The sequence below is a fragment of the Cherax quadricarinatus genome, chromosome 76 (assembly GCF_038502225.1).
Source record: "Cherax quadricarinatus isolate ZL_2023a chromosome 76, ASM3850222v1, whole genome shotgun sequence".
Classification (NCBI taxonomy): domain Eukaryota; kingdom Metazoa; phylum Arthropoda; class Malacostraca; order Decapoda; family Parastacidae; genus Cherax; species Cherax quadricarinatus.
Window position 1 is genome coordinate 13,012,348 of NC_091367.1, and position 17,508 is coordinate 13,029,855.

General features: G+C 51.4%; 1 protein-coding gene across 7 annotated transcripts in view; it reads left to right on the top strand.

Annotated features, from left to right (window-relative positions):
- The window catches only part of LOC128703690 (serine-rich adhesin for platelets-like), a 616,714-nt gene that overhangs the window by 262,088 nt on the left and 337,118 nt on the right, over positions 1 to 17,508 (top strand). The window lies entirely within an intron of this gene.

Consider the following 17,508-nt stretch of genomic DNA (forward strand, 5'->3'; position numbering starts at 1 on the left):
GCAGGCAGTGAGGTCACTACTGCTGTTGCTGCAGGCAGAGGTCACTACTGCTGTTGCTGCAGGCAGTGAGGTCACTACTGCTGTTGCTGTTGGCAGTGAGGTCACTACTGCTGTTCCTGTTGCTGCAGGCAGTGAGGTCACTACTGCTGTTGCTGCAGGCAGTAAGGTCACTACTGCTGTTGCTGCAGGCAGTGAGGTCACTACTGCTGTTGCTGCTGGCAGTGAGGTTACTGCTCCTGTTACTTCAGGCAGTGAGGTCACTACTGCTGTTGCTGCAGGCAGTGAGGTCACTACTGCTGTTGTTGCAGGCAGTGAGGTCACTATGTTGATGCAGGCAGTGAGGTTACTACTGCTGTTGCTGCAGGCAGTCAGGTCAGTACTGCTGTTGCTGCAGGCAGTGAGGTCACTACCGCTGTTGCTGCAGGCAGTGAGGTCACTACTGCTGTTTCTGCAGGCAGTGAGGTCACTACTGCTGTTGCTGTTGCTGCTGGCAGTGAGATCACTACTGCTGTTGCTGCAGGCAGTTAGGTCACTACTGTTACTGCTGGCAGTGAGGTCACAACTGTTGCTGCAGGCAGTGACGCCACTACTGCTGTTGCTGCAGGCAGTGAGGTCACTACTGCTGTTGCTGCAGGCAGTGACGTCACTACTGCTGTTGCTGCAGGCAGTGAGGTCACAACTGCTGTTGCTGCAGGCAGTGACGTCACTACTGCTGTTGCTGCAGGCAGTGAGGTCACTACTGCTGTTGCTGCAGGCAGTGAGGTCACTACTGCTGTTGCTGCAGGCAGTGACGTCACTACTGCTGTTGCTGCAGGCAGTGAGGTCACAACTGCTGTTGCTGCAGGCAGTGACGTCACTACTGTTGTTTCTGTTGCTGCAGGCAATGAGGTTACTACTGCTGTTGCTGCAGGCAGTGAGGTTACAACTGCTGTTGCTGCAGGCAGTGACGTCACTACTGCTGTTCCTGTTGCTGCAGTCAGTGAGGTCACTACTTCTGTTGCTGCTGGCAGTGAGGTAACTACTGCTGTTGCTGCAGGCAGTGAGGTCACTACTGCTGTTGCTGCTGGCAGTGAGGTTACTACTGCTGTTGTTGCTGGCAGTGACGTCACTACTGCTGTTGCTGCTGACAGTGAGGTTACTACTGCTGTTGCTGCTGGCAGTGAGGTCACTACTGCTGTTGCTGCAGGCAGTGAGGTTACTCCTGCTGTTGCTGCAGGCAGTGAGGTTACTCCTGCTGTTGCTGCAGGCAGTGAGGTCACTACTGCTGTTGCTGCAAGCAGTGAGGTTACTACTGCTGTTGTTGCTGGCAGTGAGGTTACTACTGCTGTTGCTGCTGGCAGTGAGGTCACTACTGCTGTTGTTGCTGGCAGTGAGGTTACTACTGCTGTTGTTGCTGGCAGTGAGGTTACTACTGCTGTTGCTGCAGGCAGTGAGGTCACTACTGCTGTTGCTGCAGGCAGTGAGGTTACTCCTGCTGTTGTTGCTGGCAGTGAGGTTACTACTGCTGTTGCTGCAGGCAGTGACGTCACTACTGCTGTTGCTGCAGGCAGTGAGGTTACTCCTGCTGTTGCTGCAGGCAGTGAGGTTACTCCTGCTGTTGCTGCAGGCAGTGAGGTTACTACTGCTGTTGCTGCTGGCAGTGACGTCACTACTGCTGTTGCTGCAGGCAGTGAGGTCACTACTGCTGTTGCTGCAGGCAGTGATGTTACTACTGCTGTTGCTGCTGGCAGTGACGTCACTACTGCTGTTGCTGCAGGCAGTGAGGTCACAACTGCTGTTGCTGCAGGCAGTGACGTCACTACTGCTGTTGCTGCAGGCAGTGAGGTCACAACTGCTGTTGCTGCAGGCAGTGACGTCACTACTGCTGTTCCTGTTGCTGCAGGCAGTGAGGTTACTACTGCTGTTACTGCAGGCAGTGAGGTTACTACTGCTGTTGCTGCTGGCAGTGAGGTTACTCCTGCTGTTGTTGCTGGCAGTGAGGTTACTACTGCTGTTGCTGCTGACAGTGAGGTTAATCCTGCTGTTGTTGCTGGCAGTGAGGTTACTACTGCTGTTGTTGCTGGCAGTGAGGTTACTCCTGCTGTTGCTGCTGGCAGTGAGGTCACTACTGCTGTTGCTGCTGGCAGTGAGGTTACTCCTGCTGTTGCTGCTGGCAGTGAGGTTACTCCTGCTGTTGTTGCTGGCAGTGAGGTCACTACTGCTGTTGCTGCTGGCAGTGAGGTTACTACTGCTGTTGTTGCTGGCAGTGACGTCACTACTGCTGTTGCTGCAGGCAGTGAGGTTACTACTGCTGTTGTTGCTGGCAGTGACGTCACTACTGCTGTTGTTGCTGGCAGTGATGTTACTACTGCTGTTGTTGCTGGCAGTGACGTCACTACTGCTGTTGTTGCTGGCAGTGATGTTACTACTGCTGTTGTTGCTGGCAGTGACGTCACTACTGCTGTTGTTGCTGGCAGTGACGTCACTACTGCTGTTGCTGCAGGCAGTGAGGTTACTACTGCTGTTGTTGCTGGCAGTGAGGTCACTACTGCTGTTGCTGCTGGCAGTGATGTTACTACTGCTGTTGCTGCTGGCAGTGAGGTCACTACTGCTGTTGTTGCAGGCAGTGAGGTTACTACTGCTGTTGCTGCAGGCAGTGAGGTTACTACTGCTGTTGCTGCAGGCAGTGAGGTTACTCCTGCTGTTGTTGCTGGCAGTGAGGTTACTACTGCTGTTGCTGCTGGCAGTGAGGTTACTCCTGCTGTTGTTGCTGGCAGTGAGGTCACTACTGCTGTTGCTGCTGGCAGTGAGGTTACTCCTGCTGTTGTTGCTGGCAGTGAGGTCACTACTGCTGTTGCTGCTGGCAGTGAGGTTACTACTGCTGTTGTTGCTGGCAGTGAGGTTACTACTGCTGTTGTTGCAGGCAGTGAGGTCACTACTGCTGTTGCTGCTGGCAGTGACGTCACTACTGCTGTTGCTGCTGGCAGTGAGGTCACTACTGCTGTTGTTGCTGGCAGTGACGTCACTACTGCTGTTGCTGCTGGCAGTGAGGTTACTACTGCTGTTGCTGCTGGCAGTGAGGTCACTACTGCTGTTGTTGCTGGCAGTGACGTCACTACTGCTGTTGCTGCTGGCAGTGAGGTTACTACTGCTGTTGCTGCAGGCAGTGAGGTTACTCCTGCTGTTGTTGCTGGCAGTGACGTCACTACTGCTGTTGCTGCTGGCAGTGAGGTTACTACTGCTGTTGCTGCAGGCAGTGAGGTTACTCCTGCTGTTGTTGCTGGCAGTGAGGTCACTACTGCTGTTGCTGCTGGCAGTGAGGTTACTCCTGCTGTTGTTGCTGGCAGTGAGGTTACTACTGCTGTTGCTGCTGGCAGTGAGGTCACTACTGCTGTTGCTGCAGGCAGTGAGGTTACTACTGCTGTTGTTGCTGGCAGTGACGTCACTACTGCTGTTGCTGCAGGCAGTGAGGTCACTACTGCTGTTGTTGCTGGCAGTGAGGTTACTACTGCTGTTGCTGCTGGCAGTGAGGTTACTACTGCTGTTGTTGCTGGCAGTGAGGTTACTACTGCTGTTGCTGCTAGCAGTGAGGTTACTCCTGCTGTTGCTGCTGGCAGTGAAGTTACTACTGCTGTTGCTGCTGGCAGTGAAGTTACTACTGCTGTTGCTGCTGGCAGTGAAGTTACTACTGCTGTTGCTGCTGGCAGTGAAGTTACTACTGCTGTTGTTGCTGGCAGTGAGGTTACTACTGCTGTTGTTGCTGGCAGTGATGTTACTACTGCTGTTGCTGCTGGCAGTGAAGTTACTACTGCTGTTGCTGCTGGCAGTGAGGTCACTACTGCTGTTGTTGCTGGCAGTGAAGTTACTACTGCTGTTGCTGCTGGCAGTGATGTTACTACTGCTGTTGCTGCTGGCAGTGAGGTCACTACTGCTGTTGTTGCTGGCAGTGAGGTTACTACTGCTGTTGTTGCTGGCAGTGAGGTTACTACTGCTGTTGTTGCTGGCAGTGATGTTACTACTGCTGTTGCTGCTGGCAGTGAAGTTACTACTGCTGTTGCTGCTGGCAGTGAGGTCACTACTGCTGTTGCTGCTGGCAGTGAGGTCACTACTGCTGTTGTTGCTGGCAGTGAAGTTACTACTGCTGTTGCTGCTGGCAGTGAAGTTACTACTGCTGTTGCTGCTGGCAGTGAGGTCACTACTGCTGTTGTTGCTGGCAGTGAGGTTACTACTGCTGTTGTTGCTGGCAGTGAGGTCACTACTGCTGTTGCTGCTGGCAGTGAGGTTACTACTGCTGTTGCTGCTGCAGTGTTACTACTGCTGCTGGCAGTGAGGTTACTACTGCTGTTGCTGCTGGCAGTGAAGTTACTACTGCTGTTGCTGCTGGCAGTGAAGTTACTACTGCTGTTGCTGCTGGCAGTGAAGTTACTACTGCTGTTGCTGCTGGCAGTGAAGTTACTACTGCTGTTGCTGCTGGCAGTGAGGTTACTACTGCTGTTGCTGCTGGCAGTGAAGTTACTACTGCTGTTGTTGCTGGCAGTGAAGTTACTACTGCTGTTGTTGCTGGCAGTGAGGTTACTACTGCTGTTGCTGCTGGCAGTGAAGTTACTACTGCTGTTGTTGCTGGCAGTGAGGTTACTACTGCTGTTGCTGCTGGCAGTGAGGTTACTACTGCTGTTGTTGCTGGCAGTGATGTTACTACTGCTGTTGTTGCTGGCAGTGATGTTACTACTGCTGTTGTTGCTGGCAGTGAGGTCACTACTGCTGTTGCTGGCTGATGTTACTACTGCTGTTGTTGCTGGCAGTGATGTTACTACTGCTGTTGTTGCTGGCAGTGAGGTCACTACTGCTGTTGCTGCTGGCAGTGAGGTCACTACTGCTGTTGTTGCTGGCAGTGATGTTACTACTGCTGTTGTTGCTGGCAGTGAAGTTACTACTGCTGTTGTTGCTGGCAGTGAGGTCACTACTGCTGTTGTTGCTGGCAGTGAAGTTACTACTGCTGTTGTTGCTGGCAGTGAGGTTACTACTGCTGTTGCTGCTGGCAGTGAAGTTACTACTGCTGTTGTTGCTGGCAGTGAAGTCACTACTGCTGTTGCTGCTGGCAGTGAAGTTACTACTGCTGTTGTTGCTGGCAGTGAAGTTACTACTGCTGTTGTTGCTGGCAGTGAGGTTACTACTGCTGTTGTTGCTGGCAGTGAGGTCACTACTGCTGTTGTTGCTGGCAGTGAAGTTACTACTGCTGTTGCTGCTGGCAGTGATGTTACTACTGCTGTTGTTGCTGGCAGTGAAGTTACTACTGCTGTTGCTGCTGGCAGTGAAGTTACTACTGCTGTTGTTGCTGGCAGTGAAGTTACTACTGCTGTTGCTGCTGGCAGTGAGGTCACTACTGCTGTTGTTGCTGGCAGTGAAGTTACTACTGCTGTTGCTGCTGGCAGTGAGGTTACTACTGCTGTTGCTGCTGGCAGTGAGGTTACTACTGCTGTTGTTGCTGGCAGTGAGGTTACTACTGCTGTTGCTGCTGGCAGTGAAGTTACTACTGCTGTTGCTGCTGGCAGTGAAGTTACTACTGCTGTTGCTGCTGGCAGTGAGGTTACTACTGCTGTTGTTGCTGGCAGTGAGGTCACTACTGCTGTTGCTGCTGGCAGTGAGGTTACTCCTGCTGTTGCTGCTGGCAGTGAGGTCACTACTGCTGTTGCTGCTGGCAGTGAAGTTACTCCTGCTGTTGTTGCTGGCAGTGAGGTCACTACTGCTGTTGTTGCTGGCAGTGAAGTTACTACTGCTGTTGCTGCTGGCAGTGAGGTCACTACTGCTGTTGCTGCTGGCAGTGAAGTTACTACTGCTGTTGCTGCTGGCAGTGAGGTTACTACTGCTGTTGCTGCTGGCAGTGAGGTTACTACTGCTGTTGCTGCTGGCAGTGAGGTTACTACTGCTGTTGCTGCTGGCAGTGATGTTACTACTGCTGTTGCTGCTGGCAGTGAAGTTACTACTGCTGTTGCTGCTGGCAGTGAGGTTACTACTGCTGTTGCTGCTGGCAGTGAGGTTACTACTGCTGTTGTTGCTGGCAGTGATGTTACTACTGCTGTTGTTGCTGGCAGTGAGGTTACTACTGCTGTTGCTGCTGGCAGTGAGGTTACTACTGCTGTTGCTGCTGGCAGTGATGTTACTACTGCTGTTGTTGCTGGCAGTGAGGTCACTACTGCTGTTGCTGCTGGCAGTGATGTTACTACTGCTGTTGTTGCTGGCAGTGAGGTCACTACTGCTGTTGCTGCTGGCAGTGAGGTTACTACTGCTGTTGCTGCTGGCAGTGATGTTACTACTGCTGTTGTTGCTGGCAGTGATGTTACTACTGCTGTTGTTGCTGGCAGTGAGGTTACTACTGCTGTTGCTGCTGGCAGTGAGGTCACTACTGCTGTTGCTGCTGGCAGTGAGGTCACTACTGCTGTTGCTGCTGGCAGTGAGGTTACTACTGCTGTTGCTGCTGGCAGTGATGTTACTACTGCTGTTGTTGCTGGCAGTGAGGTCACTACTGCTGTTGCTGCTGGCAGTGAGGTCACTACTGCTGTTGCTGCTGGCAGTGATGTTACTACTGCTGTTGTTGCTGGCAGTGATGTTACTACTGCTGTTGTTGCTGGCAGTGATGTTACTACTGCTGTTGTTGCTGGCAGTGAAGTTACTACTGCTGTTGCTGCTGGCAGTGAGGTCACTACTGCTGTTGCTGCTGGCAGTGAGGTCACTACTGCTGTTGCTGCTGGCAGTGAGGTTACTACTGCTGTTGCTGCTGGCAGTGATGTTACTACTGCTGTTGTTGCTGGCAGTGAGGTCACTACTGCTGTTGCTGCTGGCAGTGAGGTTACTACTGCTGTTGCTGCTGGCAGTGAGGTTACTACTGCTGTTGTTGCTGGCAGTGAGGTCACTACTGCTGTTGCTGCTGGCAGTGAGGTGACTACTGCTGTTGCTGCTGGCAGTGAAGTTACTACTGCTGTTGCTGCTGGCAGTGAAGTTACTACTGCTGTTGTTGCTGGCAGTGAGGTCACTACTGCTGTTGTTGCTGGCAGTGAGGTCACTACTGCTGTTGTTGCTGGCAGTGAAGTTACTACTGCTGTTGCTGCTGGCAGTGAGGTCACTACTGCTGTTGTTGCTGGCAGTGAGGTCACTACTGCTGTTGTTGCTGGCAGTGAGGTCACTACTGCTGTTGTTGCTGGCAGTGAGGTCACTACTGCTGTTGCTGCTGGCAGTGAGGTTACTACTGCTGTTGTTGCTGGCAGTGAGGTCACTACTGCTGTTGCTGCTGGCAGTGAGGTTACTACTGCTGTTGCTGCTGGCAGTGAAGTTACTACTGCTGTTGTTGCTGGCAGTGAGGTCACTACTGCTGTTGTTGCTGGCAGTGAGGTCACTACTGCTGTTGTTGCTGGCAGTGAAGTTACTACTGCTGTTGTTGCTGGCAGTGAGGTCACTACTGCTGTTGTTGCTGGCAGTGAGGTCACTACTGCTGTTGTTGCTGGCAGTGAAGTTACTACTGCTGTTGTTGCTGGCAGTGAAGTTACTACTGCTGTTGTTGCTGGCAGTGAGGTCACTACTGCTGTTGCTGCTGGCAGTGAAGTTACTACTGCTGTTGCTGCTGGCAGTGAAGTTACTACTGCTGTTGTTGCTGGCAGTGATGTTACTACTGCTGTTGTTGCTGGCAGTGAAGTTACTACTGCTGTTGTTGCTGGCAGTGAGGTCACTACTGCTGTTGTTGCTGGCAGTGAAGTTACTACTGCTGTTGCTGCTGGCAGTGAGGTCACTACTGCTGTTGTTGCTGGCAGTGAGGTCACTACTGCTGTTGTTGCTGGCAGTGATGTTACTACTGCTGTTGTTGCTGGCAGTGATGTTACTACTGCTGTTGTTGCTGGCAGTGATGTTACTACTGCTGTTGCTGCAGGCAGTGAGGTTACTACTGCTGTTGTTGCTGGCAGTGAAGTTACTACTGCTGTTGCTGCAGGCAGTGATGTTACTACTGCTGTTGTTGCTGGCAGTGATGTTACTACTGCTGTTGCTGCAGGCAGTGAGGTTACTACTGCTGTTGTTGCTGGCAGTGAAGTTACTACTGCTGTTGCTGCAGGCAGTGATGTTACTACTGCTGTTGTTGCTGGCAGTGAAGTTACTACTGCTGTTGCTGCTGGCAGTGAGGTTACTACTGCTGTTGTTGCTGGCAGTGAGGTCACTACTGCTGTTGTTGCTGGCAGTGATGTTACTACTGCTGTTGTTGCTGGCAGTGAAGTTACTACTGCTGTTGCTGCTGGCAGTGAAGTTACTACTGCTGTTGCTGCTGGCAGTGAAGTTACTACTGCTGTTGCTGCTGGCAGTGAAGTTACTACTGCTGTTGCTGCTGGCAGTGAAGTTACTACTGCTGTTGTTGCTGGCAGTGAAGTTACTACTGCTGTTGCTGCTGGCAGTGAAGTTACTACTGCTGTTGCTGCTGGCAGTGAAGTTACTACTGCTGTTGTTGCTGGCAGTGAGGTTACTACTGCTGTTGTTGCTGGCAGTGATGTTACTACTGCTGTTGTTGCTGGCAGTGAAGTTACTACTGCTGTTGTTGCTGGCAGTGATGTTACTACTGCTGTTGTTGCTGGCAGTGATGTTACTACTGCTGTTGTTGCTGGCAGTGAAGTTACTACTGCTGTTGTTGCTGGCAGTGATGTTACTACTGCTGTTGTTGCTGGCAGTGATGTTACTACTGCTGTTGTTGCTGGCAGTGATGTTACTACTGCTGTTGTTGCTGGCAGTGAGGTCACTACTGCTGTTGTTGCTGGCAGTGATGTTACTACTGCTGTTGTTGCTGGCAGTGATGTTACTACTGCTGTTGTTGCTGGCAGTGAAGTTACTACTGCTGTTGTTGCTGGCAGTGAGGTCACTACTGCTGTTGTTGCTGGCAGTGAGGTTACTACTGCTGTTGTTGCTGGCAGTGAGGTCACTACTGCTGTTGTTGCTGGCAGTGATGTTACTACTGCTGTTGTTGCTGGCAGTGATGTTACTACTGCTGTTGCTGCTGGCAGTGATGTTACTACTGCTGTTGCTGCTGGCAGTGATGTTACTACTGCTGTTGCTGCTGGCAGTGAAGTTACTACTGCTGTTGCTGCTGGCAGTGAAGTTACTACTGCTGTTGTTGCTGGCAGTGATGTTACTACTGCTGTTGTTGCTGGCAGTGATGTTACTACTGCTGTTGTTGCTGGCAGTGAAGTTACTACTGCTGTTGTTGCTGGCAGTGAAGTTACTACTGCTGTTGTTGCTGGCAGTGATGTTACTACTGCTGTTGTTGCTGGCAGTGAAGTTACTACTGCTGTTGTTGCTGGCAGTGAGGTCACTACTGCTGTTGCTGCTGGCAGTGAGGTCACTACTGCTGTTGTTGCTGGCAGTGAAGTTACTACTGCTGTTGTTGCTGGCAGTGAGGTTACTACTGCTGTTGTTGCTGGCAGTGAAGTTACTACTGCTGTTGTTGCTGGCAGTGAAGTTACTACTGCTGTTGTTGCTGGCAGTGAAGTTACTACTGCTGTTGTTGCTGGCAGTGAAGTTACTACTGCTGTTGTTGCTGGCAGTGAAGTTACTACTGCTGTTGTTGCTGGCAGTGAAGTTACTACTGCTGTTGTTGCTGGCAGTGAAGTTACTACTGCTGTTGTTGCTGGCAGTGAAGTTACTACTGCTGTTGTTGCTGGCAGTGAAGTTACTACTGCTGTTGTTGCTGGCAGTGAAGTTACTACTGCTGTTGTTGCTGGCAGTGAAGTTACTACTGCTGTTGTTGCTGGCAGTGAAGTTACTACTGCTGTTGTTGCTGGCAGTGAAGTTACTACTGCTGTTGTTGCTGGCAGTGAAGTTACTACTGCTGTTGTTGCTGGCAGTGATGTTACTACTGCTGTTGTTGCTGGCAGTGAGGTCACTACTGCTGTTGTTGCTGGCAGTGATGTTACTACTGCTGTTGTTGCTGGCAGTGAAGTTACTACTGCTGTTGTTGCTGGCAGTGATGTTACTACTGCTGTTGTTGCTGGCAGTGAAGTTACTACTGCTGTTGTTGCTGGCAGTGAAGTTACTACTGCTGTTGTTGCTGGCAGTGAAGTTACTACTGCTGTTGTTGCTGGCAGTGAAGTTACTACTGCTGTTGTTGCTGGCAGTGATGTTACTACTGCTGTTGTTGCTGGCAGTGATGTTACTACTGCTGTTGTTGCTGGCAGTGATGTTACTACTGCTGTTGTTGCTGGCAGTGATGTTACTACTGCTGTTGTTGCTGGCAGTGATGTTACTACTGCTGTTGTTGCTGGCAGTGATGTTACTACTGCTGTTGTTGCTGGCAGTGATGTTACTACTGCTGTTGTTGCTGGCAGTGATGTTACTACTGCTGTTGTTGCTGGCAGTGATGTTACTACTGCTGTTGTTGCTGGCAGTGATGTTACTACTGCTGTTGTTGCTGGCAGTGAAGTTACTACTGCTGTTGCTGCTGGCAGTGAAGTTACTACTGCTGTTGCTGCTGGCAGTGATGTTACTACTGCTGTTGTTGCTGGCAGTGAAGTTACTACTGCTGTTGTTGCTGGCAGTGATGTTACTACTGCTGTTGTTGCTGGCAGTGAGGTTACTACTGCTGTTGCTGCTGGCAGTGATGTTACTACTGCTGTTGTTGCTGGCAGTGAGGTCACTACTGCTGTTGTTGCTGGCAGTGAAGTTACTACTGCTGTTGTTGCTGGCAGTGATGTTACTACTGCTGTTGTTGCTGGCAGTGAAGTTACTACTGCTGTTGTTGCTGGCAGTGAGGTTACTACTGCTGTTGTTGCTGGCAGTGAGGTTACTACTGCTGTTGTTGCTGGCAGTGATGTTACTACTGCTGTTGTTGCTGGCAGTGAGGTTACTACTGCTGTTGCTGCTGGCAGTGAAGTTACTACTGCTGTTGTTGCTGGCAGTGAAGTTACTACTGCTGTTGTTGCTGGCAGTGAGGTTACTACTGCTGTTGTTGCTGGCAGTGAAGTTACTACTGCTGTTGTTGCTGGCAGTGAAGTTACTACTGCTGTTGTTGCTGGCAGTGAGGTCACTACTGCTGTTGCTGCTGGCAGTGAAGTTACTACTGCTGTTGCTGCTGGCAGTGAGGTTACTACTGCTGTTGTTGCTGGCAGTGAAGTTACTACTGCTGTTGTTGCTGGCAGTGAGGTCACTACTGCTGTTGTTGCTGGCAGTGAAGTTACTACTGCTGTTGCTGCTGGCAGTGAAGTTACTACTGCTGTTGTTGCTGGCAGTGAAGTTACTACTGCTGTTGTTGCTGGCAGTGAAGTTACTACTGCTGTTGTTGCTGGCAGTGAAGTTACTACTGCTGTTGTTGCTGGCAGTGAGGTTACTACTGCTGTTGTTGCTGGCAGTGAGGTCACTACTGCTGTTGCTGCTGGCAGTGAGGTCACTACTGCTGTTGCTGCTGGCAGTGAGGTCACTACTGCTGTTGTTGCTGGCAGTGAAGTTACTACTGCTGTTGTTGCTGGCAGTGAAGTTACTACTGCTGTTGTTGCTGGCAGTGAGGTCACTACTGCTGTTGTTGCTGGCAGTGAGGTCACTACTGCTGTTGTTGCTGGCAGTGAGGTCACTACTGCTGTTGCTGCTGGCAGTGAGGTCACTACTGCTGTTGTTGCTGGCAGTGAAGTTACTACTGCTGTTGTTGCTGGCAGTGATGTTACTACTGCTGTTGTTGCTGGCAGTGATGTTACTACTGCTGTTGTTGCTGGCAGTGAGGTCACTACTGCTGTTGCTGCAGGCAGTGATGTTACTACTGCTGTTGTTGCTGGCAGTGAGGTCACTACTGCTGTTGTTGCTGGCAGTGATGTTACTACTGCTGTTGTTGCTGGCAGTGAGGTCACTACTGCTGTTGTTGCTGGCAGTGACGTCACTACTGCTGTTGCTGCTGGGAGTGAGGTCACTACTGCTGTTGCTGCTGGCAGTGATGTTACTACTGCTGTTGCTGCTGGCAGTGAGGTCACTACTGCTGTTGTTGCTGGCAGTGATGTTACTACTGCTGTTGCTGCTGGCAGTGACGTCACTACTGCTGTTGTTGCTGGCAGTGATGTTACTACTGCTGTTGCTGCTGGCAGTGAGGTCACTACTGCTGTTGTTGCTGGCAGTGATGTTACTACTGCTGTTGCTGCTGGCAGTGACGTCACTACTGCTGTTGCTGCTGGGAGTGAGGTCACTACTGCTGTTGTTGCTGGCAGTGAGGTCACTACTGCTGTTGTTGCTGGCAGTGATGTTACTACTGCTGTTGTTGCTGGCAGTGACGTCACTACTGCTGTTGCTGCTGGGAGTGAGGTCACTACTGCTGTTGCTGCTGGCAGTGAGGTTAATCCTGCTGTTGTTGCAGGCAGTGAGGTCACTACTGCTGTTGTTGCTGGCAGTGAGGTTACTACTGCTGTTGCTGCTAGCAGTGAGGTTACTCCTGCTGTTGCTGCTAGCAGTGAGGTTACTCCTGCTGTTGCTGCTGGCAGTGAGGTTACTCCTGCTGTTGCTGCTAGCAGTGAGGTTACTCCTGCTGTTGCTGCTAGCAGTGAGGTTACTCCTGCTGTTGCTGCTGGCAGTGAGGTCACTACTGCTGTTGCTGCTGGCAGTGAGGTTACTCCTGCTGTTGCTGCTAGCAGTGAGGTTACTCCTGCTGTTGCTGCTGGCAGTGAGGTCACTACTGCTGTTGTTGCTGGCAGTGAGGTCACTACTGCTGTTGCTGCAGGCAGTGAGGTCACTACTGCTGTTGCTGCTAGCAGTGAGGTTACTACTGCTGTTGTTGCTGGCAGTGAGGTCACTACTGCTGTTGCTGCTAGCAGTGAGGTCACTACTGCTGTTGCTGCTAGCAGTGAGGTTACTACTGCTGTTGTTGCTGGCAGTGAGGTCACTACTGCTGTTGCTGCTGGCAGTGAGGTCACTACTGCTGTTGCTGCTAGCAGTGAGGTCACTACTGCTGTTGCTGCAGGCAGTGAGGTCACTACTGCTGTTGCTGCTGGGAGTGAGGTCACTACTGCTGTTGTTGCTGGCAGTGAGGTCACTACTGCTGTTGCTGCTGGGAGTGAGGTCACTACTGCTGTTGTTGCTGGCAGTGAGGTTACTACTGCTGTTGTTGCTGGCAGTGAGGTCACTACTGCTGTTGCTGCTGGCAGTGAGGTCACTACTGCTGTTGCTGCTGGCAGTGAGGTCACTACTGCTGTTGTTGCTGGCAGTGATGTTACTCCTGCTGTTGCTGCTGACAGTGAGGTCACTACTGCTGTTGCTGCTGGCAGTGAGGTCACTACTGCTGTTGTTGCTGGCAGTGAGGTTACTCCTGCTGTTGCTGCAAGCAGTGAGGTCACTACTGCTGTTGCTGCAGGCAGTGAGGTTACTACTGCTGTTGCTGCAGGCAGTGAGGTTACTACTGCTGTTGCTGCAGGCAGTGAGGTCACTACTGCTGTTGCTGCAGGCAGTGAGGTTACTACTGCTGTTGCTGCAGGCAGTGAGGTTACTACTGCTGTTGCTGCAGGCAGTGAGGTTACTACTGCTGTTGCTGCAGGCAGTGAGGTTACTACTGCTGTTGCTGCAGGCAGTGAGGTTACTACTGCTGTTGTTGCTGGCAGTGAGGTTACTACTGCTGTTGCTGCAGGCAGTGAGGTTACTACTGCTGTTGCTGCAGGCAGTGAGGTTACTACTGCTGTTGTTGCTGGCAGTGAGGTTACTACTGCTGTTGCTGCAGGCAGTGAGGTTACTCCTGCTGTTGCTGCAGGCAGTGAGGTCACTACTGCTGTTGCTGCAGGCAGTGAGGTTACTACTGCTGTTGCTGCAGGCAGTGAGGTTACTCCTGCTGTTGCTGCTGGCAGTGAGGTTACTACTGCTGTTGTTGCTGGCAGTGAGGTCACTACTGCTGTTGCTGCAGGCAGTGAGGTCACTACTGCTGTTGCTGCAGGCAGTGAGGTTACTACTGCTGTTGCTGCTGGCAGTGACGTCACTACTGCTGTTACTGCAGGCAGTGATGTTACTACTGCTGTTGCTGCTGGCAGTGACGTCACTACTGCTGTTGCTGCAGGCAGTGAGGTCACAACTGCTGTTGCTGCAGGCAGTGACGTCACTACTGCTGTTCCTGTTGCTGCAGGCAGTGAGGTTACTACTGCTGTTACTGCTGGCAGTGAGGTCACTACTGCTGTTGCTGCTGGCAGTGAGGTTACTCCTGCTGTTGTTGCTGGCAGTGAGGTTACTACTGCTGTTGCTGCTGGCAGTGATGTTACTACTGCTGTTGCTGCAGGCAGTGAGGTCACTACTGCTGTTGCTGCTGGCAGTGATTTTACTACTGCTGTTGTTGCTGGCAGTGATGTTACTACTGCTGTTGCTGCTGGCAGTGATGTTACTACTGCTGTTGCTGCTGGCAGTGAGGTCACTACTGCTGTTGTTGCTGGCAGTGAGGTCACTACTGCTGTTGCTGCAGGCAGTGAGGTTACTACTGCTGTTGCTGCAGGCAGTGAGATCACTACTGCTGTTACTGCAGGCAGTGATGTTACTACTGCTGTTGCTGCTGGCAGTGACGTCACTACTGCTGTTGCTGCAGGCAGTGAGGTCACAACTGCTGTTGCTGCAGGCAGTGACGTCACTACTGCTGTTCCTGTTGCTGCAGGCAGTGAGGTTACTACTGCTGTTACTGCTGGCAGTGAGGTCACTACTGCTGTTGCTGCTGGCAGTGAGGTTACTCCTGCTGTTGTTGCTGGCAGTGAGGTTACTACTGCTGTTGCTGCTGGCAGTGATGTTACTACTGCTGTTGCTGCAGGCAGTGAGGTCACTACTGCTGTTGCTGCTGGCAGTGATTTTACTACTGCTGTTGTTGCTGGCAGTGATGTTACTACTGCTGTTGCTGCTGGCAGTGATGTTACTACTGCTGTTGCTGCTGGCAGTGAGGTCACTACTGCTGTTGTTGCTGGCAGTGAGGTCACTACTGCTGTTGCTGCAGGCAGTGAGGTTACTACTGCTGTTGTTGCTGGCAGTGACGTCACTACTGCTGTTGTTGCTGGCAGTGATGTTACTACTGCTGTTGTTGCTGGCAGTGACGTCACTACTGCTGTTGTTGCAGGCAGTGAGGTTACTACTGCTGTTGCTGCTAGCAGTGAGATCACTACTGCTGGTACTGCTGGCAGTGAGGTCACTACTGCTGGTACTGCTGGCAGTGAGGTCACTACTGCTGGTACTGCTGGCAGTGAGGTCACTACTTCTGGTACTGCTGGCAGTGAGGTCTCTACTGCTGGTACTGCTGGCAGTGAGGTCACTACTGCTGGTACTGCTGGCAGTGAGGTCACTACTGCTGGTACTGCTGGCAGTGAGGTCACTACTGCTGGTACTGCTGGCAGTGAGGTCACTACTGCTGGTACTGCTGGCAGTGAGGTCTCTACTGCTGTTGCTGCTGGCAGTGAGGTCACTACTGCTTTTCCTGTTGCTGCAGGCAGAGGTCACTACTGCTGTTGCTGCTGGCAGTGAGGTCTCTACTGCTGTTGCTGCTGTCAGTGAGGTCACTACTGCTGTTCCTGTTGTTGCATGTCTGACCTCTTGGGCTATCCCCAGGGTCCCCTCACTATGCTGCTATGTATGTCAATCCATGTACAGTACCTGTGTGTGCCTGAACAAACTAGCTGGGAGTATTTGTCCTAGTCTATGCGCCTGCGGGCTTTGCTGGATTCGACCTTAATTTAGCAGTAAAACAGACCTCTGTCTGACTTCTTGGGCTATCCCCAGTTACTCTACACTATGCTGCTATATGTGACTATCCATGCACAGTACCTGTGTGTGCTTAAGCAAACTAGCTTATAGTTTAGATGTATTTGTCCTTGCCTATGCGCTTGCGCGCTTCGCTGATGTGTGTGTGGTACCGCTAAAGTTCCTTTCCAGTTATTCCCCTTTGCTAAACTTGAGTGCTCTATAATGATATTCAGCTCTCCAGAGCAGAGTTTTAGGACTCTTGGCTATCAGTGATAGCAGGGCCAGACCCCATCCCAACATACAATCACAAATAGGCACAGTACGTTACTTGGCTCCTGGATCCCATGTAGTTGCCCGCTGCGCGATGCCTGTCCTCAGTCGCGGTGCTTGTCACTAGTCACTAGTCACTAGTTCATCCAACTTTCTCACTGCACTTACTGTATTTACCGACACATCAATGCTTATCTCTTATCTCCCTGATCTTGTGTCGCACTTATTGTTCGAGCGCCACTACGTACTGTGGCAACACTCATAGGCCCAGTTCCCAAACACTTTCCTTCCTCGGCACTGTAACTTGTACTGTTTTCTATGTTTGGTCTTCTGTCATCACCTATATTTCCTTTTATCAGGGTTTAAGTGATTGTATGCACCCTTATGATTGTATGCACCCTTATGATTGTATGCACCCTTATGTTTGCACACACCTATATTCCACGCTCAAACGTGCGCGACTTCTCCACTCCACTGTGTGTGTGTTTGTGTGTGTGTGTGTGTGTGTGTGTGTGTGTGTGTGTACTCACCTAGTTGTACTCACCTAGTTGAGGTTGCAGGGGTCGAGTCCAAGCTCCTGCCCCCGCCTCTTCACTGGTCGCTACTAGGTCACTCTCCCTGAACCATGAGCTTTATCGTACCTCTGCTTAAAGCTATGTATGGATCCTGCCTCCACTACATCGCTTCCCAAACTATTCCACTTCCTGACTACTCTGTGGCTGAAGAAATACTTCCTAACATCCCTTTGATTCATCTGTGTCTTCAGCTTCCAACTGTGTCCCCGTGTTGCTGTGTCCAGTCTCTGGAACATCCTGTCTTTGTCCACCTTGTCAATTCCTCTCAGTATTTTGTAAGTCGTTATCATGTCCCCCCTATCTCTCCTGTCCTCCAGTGTCGTCAGGTTGATTTCCCTTAACCTCTCCTCATAGGACATACCTCTTAACTCTGGGACTAGTCTTGTTGCAAACCTTTGCACTTTCTCTGGAGTTTACCTGGAGTTTACCTGGAGAGAGTTCCGGGGGTCAACGCCCCCGCGGCCCGGTCTGAGACCAGGCCTCCTGGTGGATCAGAGCCTGATCAACCAGGCTGTTGCTGCTGGCTGCACGCAAACCAACATACGAGCCACAGCCCGGCTGATCCGGAACTGACTTTAGGTGCTTGTCCAGTGCCAGCTTGAAGACTGCCAGGGGTCTGTTGGTAATCCCCCTTATGTGTGCTGGGAGGCAGTTGAACAGTCTCGGGCCCCTGACACTTATTGTATGGTCTCTTAACGTGCTAGTGACACCCCTGCTTTTCATTGGGGGGATGGTGCATCGTCTGCCAAGTCTTTTGCTTTCGTAGTGGGTGATTTTCGTGTGCAAGTTCGGTACTAGTCCCTCTAGGATTTTCCAGGTGTATATAATCATGTATCTCTCCCTCCTGCGTTCCAGGGAATACAGGTTTAGGAACCTCAAGCGCTCCCAATAATTGAGGTGTTTTATCTCCGTTATGCGCGCCGTGAAAGTTCTCTGTACATTTTCTAGGTCGGCAATTTCACCTGCCTTGAAAGGTGCTGTTAGTGTGCAGCAA